Raw genomic sequence first — 8,763 nt, 5'->3', positions numbered from 1 at the left:
TTGCTCTCACTTATCTTGAATACATTTTTTTTTTATTAGGCAATGTTTTGAATCGTTTATCATTTTACATGTATTTCAAAATGTTTACCTTATCACAATTATCTGACAATCAATTAAAAATAATACGGGTATGCTACCTAGTTGTTTAGAATTGTATTCTAAGATGTAAACAATATGCATTTATGTATTAGCTACATAAATGTAATATGGAAAATGCAGTATATGGTGATCAGAACATGGTTTATGTAGGTAAGTGTAAACTTCTACTATTTTCTACTATCTAACATTTTATTTATGACAAAATTAAATTGCCAATTTTTTAAAATCTATAGTAGTTAATTAGTCAATACCTCAGCAAAAAGTTGAAAACTGTCAAAGATCCCATAAAATGCTTGTTTTAAATTGAAATTTGTTTTTGTATCAGTTTAATAATAATTATGTAATGATATTACGTTGTAAGCATTATAAATTCTTTTAAGTTTTTTTGAAATTTCGATTCTAATTAAGAAAATTTATTTATATATATATATATATATATATATATATATATATATATATATATATATATATATATATATATTTACTTTTACACGGATATATTATGTAATATTAAACATTCCTATATTCATAGAAGCAAAGTATAAAACTTATAAATAATATTTATTATACGTATACTGCTATTGTATGCAATGTGTGTAGGGATTTTTATAAGTCACCTATGATAAAACAGAACTTTTGAGGGATTAGTTTCATGGGCCAGTTGTTAGATGGCGCAATAATGTCCTTAAAGCGTTTCGTTTGTATATTACAACCCACATGCTATACAAATATAAATGGGACAGTCTGGAGAGTAACACAATGACGGTAATTGAATTTTATTATGCGTCTATTTGCTTGGTGATTTCAACTAATTTATACAATTCTACTAGGTTCTAAACCTGATAAATGCAGCGAATCGATTAGCAAGGATATACTCCAGGAATTCTCACCGTTTTACACCGGGTCGATTTGAAACACTTACCATACATGCTTGCTGGGTTATAGTATTCAAAACTCTGGCTGTTAAGGCCATGACACATCTACCCGACCTGGTTGGCTCTGAAGAGGATAAGACGTCCATAATTGATGTGGACAATACTCAATGGCAGACTAAATCTCTTAAAAAAAAACTCCGTGTCATTCGACCGGACTTCAACAGAAGGGCGACTATAGTGCAAATTCGAAGTAATTTGTTAAAGTTTTCACTTGCTAGTCTTTCTTTTCCTTGGGTCTGTAAAATCTAATCATTCTTCATGCAGTGTGCTCTCTTGGGAACCCACGTGAACATTTTTATGAGAAAATTAACAGGTAACGTTTAATTTAAATTTATACAAAATATCTGTGTCTAACTGTTGATATAATGTATACGGGGTGTCCTAAAAAATGTTCTCCAAGGTATCATTAACGAGTTATTAATGAAGAACAATGACCAATGAGAGGCGCGATAGACTGGCGCGAAGCAGCCGAGCCAATTGAGTGGGACTAGGTTTCGTCCGCCTCGCGTCAGCCGAGCTCGCCTCTTATTGGTCAGCGTTTTCTTTATTAATAATTCGTAAACAAAACTACGGCTTGCATTTGCACTAAGGAAAAATTTATGATTAATCTCATTTAAATTTTTATACAAAGTCGCTAAAAAGTTTGTAATCGGCAGGAAATGATTTTATAGCTAAAGTAAAAATTACATAAATCGAACGATAACTTAGATTAGGACAATATTCTGAATAATTTCGGAGAAACATTTTCGGAATACGGACATTGGAAAGCCCCGAACTCGTGCGTCAACAGTGCACTTTTAGAGCCAACAGCACTGTAAAATTTAACTCCTGAAAACTAACTTTCTGCGGTGTCGTTTTCTGTAGTTCGCTAGCTGCTTGTTCCGTTCAAATAGAGGGTGCGAGGAAACCAATGATTTCGAGTGGTGTCGGTATTTCGAAATTTTGTCAGTAGTGTCGGTATTTCTCCTATAAACTTTGTCGAGATAATTAAAAATAATTTAATTAACTTAATAAATAAAAATACTTCTAGAACATCGTTTTGATAACTGTCATTGTGAAACCGCACTGAAAAGTTGCGATAAATGCACTATGAGAGAATGCGTCGTTCTAAATGTCTGTTTCTTCAGGAGTTAACTAACTGAAAGCGCAATAGCAATTGTTATACTAAGTCTGTGATCCAACACGGGCTCAACTGGCCAAACTTTTACCACGGAGGAGATGGAATCGGCATAGCATGGGATGTATTCATCTGGTCCACGAAAACGGGGCTGTAGAGCTCGGTTACTGTTTTAATCCCTCGCCGAATTGCAATCCTCGCTGGCTCAAACGACCACGTTGTCCCAGAGGAACGGCTCATGGCTGTCGAACATTTTCAGTTTCAGGTGAACCAAGTTCACCAGTTGTTTCAAAAAGACATTCCTTATTATTACTTCAATTGAACAATTCCTTCCTCAAATGTCTTTTATCTGGTTTCATGTTTCAGATGTCATAATATGTGTAAGATTTTATAGTCATCATTGACATATACAGTCGGTGTACAATGTATTCGTACATTTGTTTAAATTTTTAATTTTTCATAATTGCACCAGGCGATTTTTTGTTTGGTATGTTAGAGGGATTAGTTCATTAGGTAATGGCTGAAAAAATGCTTTCAGCAATCGCAATTGTTTGGCATGATAGAGGGATTAAAAAATCATGTTTTCTGAAATACATTTTATAGATCTTGGTTTGCATTCAATTCGTTCACGGGTCTTCAGGAAAAATCGATTTTCGTCAGAACAATATTGATGATCGACTACTGCGTGTCGCATCGATCGCGATCGTGCTCGCGGGATTTTTAGTGGGCGCCGGAAGTGTCCTTATCCTCGAGATTTTAAAGTCCGTGGCGGATGCGCCGTGGCGGTCAGGCCGTGAGGTCGCTTAAGGGCGCAGTCGATTGTCCCAATTCTCGTTGGAAATCGATACCGAAGCCGGAAAATTTATTTGCAAACGCAGGCCAAATCCACCGGCGAAAACACAGGCAAGGTCTAGGAACAGACTAATCACCTGGTATATTTTTCTGCAACACAGTAGCCGTGGAGCTCTGGAGACCCATTGGCATTCCTGTGTCGCGCACGATGTTATCGGTAACTCGTGATCTTTCACTTGTTAGTGAGAACAGAGTATTCATTATACTCTATTGCTATTACGGTTACTTGACAAGCAACGGTTAATTTATATCTTATTTTATGTATTACGTATTATTTTATATATTATAGAAATCACGGCGACATTGTGGAGATCTCGGCGAAAAATCGATAAATCCTTAAGCACAGATTTAGGATACGCAGAGATGTAGTTACATAAGGAAATATTATTGCGAGATAAATATTTAATTCAAATATAGAAAATTAATATTTCATCGCATAGTAACATTTCACAGAATAATATTCAGGATAATCGTATTGCAAATGCTTATCATTTCATATCAAATTATTTCTTTTCCGCAGTCCTGCTTTCATGGTTACGCTCGATCACCGTATCTCTGCGAGAGGATTACCAGCTTTCGTGGCAATTAAAGGTGTAAAAAGTGGAAGGAAAACAGGAGGAACAGTAAAACAGTCGAGATAACACAACGAACAATTTTGCGGTCAGTTTCTTTTATTGGTTTTATTTGCCCTACGGCCGATCGCGTCTGGAAATTGGTGAGTAGAACTATTTATTTGTTATAAATGCATAAGACTAGTTCGCACAATAAACGCCCGATTGGTTCGACCAGATACATTCTACCAATTCTCTAATTCAATGTTAGTACACTATTGTTCACGAACTATTCAAATAATCATACGTACCATATTTCAGATTAAAGTACGCAATAGTATACACGATTTATCATCCGAGACGTTGGCGTTTGCGTTGCATAAGAGGAAATTTGCGAGCCGCGCGTTAACGGGCCGATTGCTATCGTAATATTCATCTGGACAGCGACGCCATCGCCGAGCATTTTATTTCGGTGACGGAAGATCGCGGGAAAATGGGGCAGATTTTTGTTTGAAAAACGAAAGGATCGTTCCTTGATAAATCGCAGCTGGCACGATGCCCGTGTCGCTACGGAAAGGTCGTCGCGTGCTCTTGGAAACAATCCTCTCCCTATCTCCGCGGTATTTCCGTTGTTCCGGTTTCTATTTATACGCCGCGATTTCGATGTGTCTTCGACGATTCTAATTTATCGTTCTCGCCGACGCGATCGGATTATGGGGAGTCCGATGATAGCGAAAGTAATTAAACGCGAATTTCCTCCCACGTTATTTTGTTGCCGTACGGTCATTCCGCGGTTCGAACCAATGTCGGGCGCGTGGCTTCAACAGAAAACTTTTAATTACTCAACGTTCGTATTTTTGTTCCGAGATATTTCATCAGTCCATAGATTTCGAAATAATGCAGTGCGTGGTAGAGATTCCCTTTTACATTAATTTTTATGTAGTATTAACACAGGATGGATAACGCATTGCAGAACAATGCGGGCATACACAAAATTATTATCGTCGATTATTTGTTAGAATATTCGTTGGTTTGAATCATGCATGGGATTGTATTATGCATTTCAAGATGTCTGAAATCAAAGCAAATTCTGTTAAGTTTTTCTGTTCGATTACTCTTGTTATTGTACATCTGGAACTATTCTTGAATTATTTTTCGTCGATTAAAAAATAATTGGCAGTAAAACATTTTCAGTGGTAGCACCAGCTAGCTCGCACTTTCCCATCGGTTTAAATTGCGTTCTCTTGCCTTTACCGCGTCGCGCCTTCCTAAAGAGATCCCGTAAGTCTTGCGACGCGAACAATTTTTTCATACCTCTTACAGCAAACGCGAACGGCAAATGGTAGCAGACAACAGCTCGAACTTTGCCATTTAACGAAGTTCGAACTGTAAACTTCCGTATCGCAACTAAACCGTATTCTCTCCGATGCCTTTTTCCGTCCTTATAATTGAAACTCCCGAAGAAACCTTCGAATTTTTCGAGCAACTTCTTCGAGAAAGTTCATTTATGTTCGTTCACACGGAACAGCAACTACGTCCATAACGATTTCTCATAGGAGTTATATATGAGAGAGAGAGAGAGCTTTCTTCCTGTGTTCTTCGACTCCTCAAAGTTCCGATTTATTTCTCGAACCATAGAGAGAAGCTGCCGATGGGAAAACTTTAATTGTAACTCAGGTGGTATTTGTATCCTGCATGATTATTATACTGTGGTGTGATAATTATTTCTTTTTTGGTAGTGATCTAATTTTCTGCACAGTATCTTATTTATGGCATATTCATAAATCTAGTATTTTAGTTGTCTTTGTATAGAGGGTGGCCCGTTCGATCATTTGTACGTTATTATCTCCTGAACCGTAGATTGTTGCTAAAAATATTCTCAGTGAAACTTACTCTGTTCCAGGGTCTTCGCCAAGGTTTTAAGTTGATCTTAATTTTTTAAATGGAACTGGAGCATGCTTTTAAACACTTTGGTCTTGCAAGTTCATTCAAGTTCATTCAACGTTGTTCATCGTTAAACGCCCCTCGGGTTTTGTTAACAAATAGGCAAGGCTGGAAAGATCAAAGTGTCATAGATCGATGAAGTCGTCTTGGAATGGACTACAATCATATCGAGGAAAAATCATATAGTTCCATTGAAAAAAATCAATGTCCCTTCAATCAATTGTTGGCCACTGCAGATAGAAGGTTACTCGTCGCTGTACTAGACATTGATTGAAAAATCGTCTCGCAGAAATTGCGATTGTTCGGGACGATACCGAAAAGTGATGTCTTTTTTTCAACTGTTCGCTATATAGCAAAAATTTAAAAAACGGTAAGTTACATTCTAAAATCCAGGTAAATATTGTTTCGCATCGGTGGCGTTGCCGATACGGGGGGGAAATACGAATTGAATTTTTCACGCGGCGCGGTGGAAACGAGACGCTTCTTTCAGACACAATGCGCATTCATTTCGCGGACGCGCTCTCCCATGAAACACCTTTTCAATTTGCCTTGAATCTCCTTTATACTATATCGCGTCGTGCAGTTCGCGCCTCGTCGCGTCGCGGCCATTCCACGGCATCATTAGCAGCCGTCGCCATCTCCTCCGAACAACATCGAATTTCGTTTCGTCGTTGATTCGCTGTCCGCTTACCATAAGCGTTCGTTAACGGTTGGAACGCCGAACATGTCACGGCTGACCGTCCACCGTTTACGAGGCTTCTTTCTATCCTCGTCGCGTTAATTTCACCCTCGCGCGTTCTGGAGGAGATCGTCGGATGGCGTTTTAACCGTTTCTGCACTCGGATTTAATCGATGTTGGTATTTGACCGCGCGATTAAATAGAAGATCGTAGAGGGATGCTTTACATAGTTTCACTTTGCAGTTTACTTAAATTCACTTAGATCCCTTTCGCGGCTACCTTGATTAGCACTGCTTTGCCGCTAATGAATTTCTTCGCGGGAAAGCAAATTTATGCTTATTTATTATGTTAATTTAATAATTCTGACTAAGTTTAATTTTTATTTATAAATCTGAATAATCTTTTAAGGTTATATTTTTAATATATGAAACGGCAGCAGTTTTAAATATTGATATCTGTTCGTACAATATCTTTTTATTTCATTTAGAAAATTGATTTATTGGTTCGAAGAGAAACTCGTGTCGCTTCTCATACATCATACATGGAATAAAAATAATGAAGTCGTAGAAGCAATTCGTTGCTAAAATTATTATTATTCAGTTATGTTTTCGCTTAATTTTCCACGAGATTCTGTGCACGGGAAACACAATTTAGTTGTACGGTAAACAAGTTTAGAAAATTCGCTATGCTACGGGGCCTCGAATTTGGACGCCTCTCACGTATTTTATAATAGCACCTGAAACTTTAAATGCATTCCCCTCGGAACGAGATTTTCGGAACAGGATGCACGCATAACTCAGTTATTTTTCAAGCAATTAACACGTACATTTTTTGTGCAAGCCGCTAATTAGTTTACCTACCGTCACGCGGCCAGAATTTCTAAACGGATTATTCGCTTTCTTTTCGGTCTAAATAAACGCATTGATTTCATCGTTCATTTCATAAACGCTTTCTTATTTTTTTTTTTAAATTAATAATCAAAAATAACAGAAGTGTAATCTTTTATCGGTACAGTCTATTATCTTAAATCTAAAAAAAAATGCTCGATCCCTTTTCCACGTAGTTTCCATTCGACAAAATATTGTTCAACGACACGTTCTTAGCGCGTTGCCTTCTGTGGCTATAAACTTCGACAATTCCTTCTTTTTTTTAACATTAATCCATCCACACTATAACATCCATAGATTGAAGGATTCAAAGGAACTATCTATCCTCGAACAAAGCAGACAGGTGTTCCGGATTTACACAGCAGATTCGAGTAGTTCGTGATGGAGGAGCGAAACGGGATTTTCTTTGCATTTTTCTCGAGAGGAAGTAAGGCGGCCGGCGTCAAAAATCTTTTCCTCGGGCCGATCCATATTTTTTCAATTTTTCCTACCGCCATTATTCTTCCGTGAGTTTTCACTTCTCTGTTCACCGGGCCGGCGATTTTTCTCGGCGAGCCACTTTACCTTGGCAAGCAGCGGCGTAGGAGCAACCGTTTGATATACAGCTGAACCTTCAATCTTTCGCGGGAAACCGGCTCCGGCGTTGTACAATGGATCCTTTCGATTAACAAAAATATACATTTTAAAAAAAATATCGGCTCGTCGTTTGATCAACTCGCCGGAATTTATGCCGATTAAAATTCTTATCGCAACCGAACCTTGCTGCTTTCTAATCAGGCCGATGCACGCCGTTGATAGAAGAAATTACGCTACTTATTGAAAGTACATATATGGACAGCCTTTAATGTACTTTTATAATTAATTTAGCAGTTAATTTATCAATTGATCTAGTAGTTAATTTATCATGTAATTTGACATTAATTAATTTCATCGAACAACGTCTGTTAGTCAATTTTGTCAAGATGAGCGATATTACTTGTGAAATAACTGTTGTCCAAATTAACAAAGAGCGTGCAAGGCATTCGGTTCATTTCGCAGAAATTTTATAAACTTTCAGATGACGTTTTACCATATACAGGATATCCTAAAATTATCTTTCTCATTTTCTTCATAATAACATCACTCTTATCCGTCTCTTTCTCTCTTTCCAACAACTATAGCTTTGTTAATTTTGTTATTTGGCGCGTAAGTTTCCAGACGCGTATTTTTCAGGCTATATCCATTAAGAGTATGCAAGACGATTGATTTTTTGAAAGAGGTTTATTTTAGAATACAGTTTTAATAAACACAAAGGAATAACGGAGAACGTTTTATAAAATAACAAATGTCTACCGAATGCATTGGCTTTCCCATAACTCCGAAATCTAGCCGTAATGGCAGTTCGTAGTTTCGTGTGCGGTTTCCAGGGACTCGAATAAATCATCATTTGCATTTGCTAAAATGGCGGAAAGTACGGAAATACGTATCCGAGACTGGCAAAGCAAGCCAATATGTATTCAGATACAACTGCAACACCTGGTCGTTCTGAACTTGGCATTTATTGTAATATTTACTTTTCCAGTTACGAACCCCCGATTTCCAAATACTGTAAAATTATAGTTTTAGTTGAAACGAATATCATTGCATCGCCAAGGTTTGCGGAAAATAGTATTGTGAAATAAGTATTTCATTAAAATATAGGAAAACGATACTTTATCGA

This window comes from Augochlora pura, chromosome 5 (assembly GCF_028453695.1).
Source record: "Augochlora pura isolate Apur16 chromosome 5, APUR_v2.2.1, whole genome shotgun sequence".
Taxonomy (NCBI): domain Eukaryota; kingdom Metazoa; phylum Arthropoda; class Insecta; order Hymenoptera; family Halictidae; genus Augochlora; species Augochlora pura.
Note: the sequence above shows the minus strand (reverse complement) of the source record.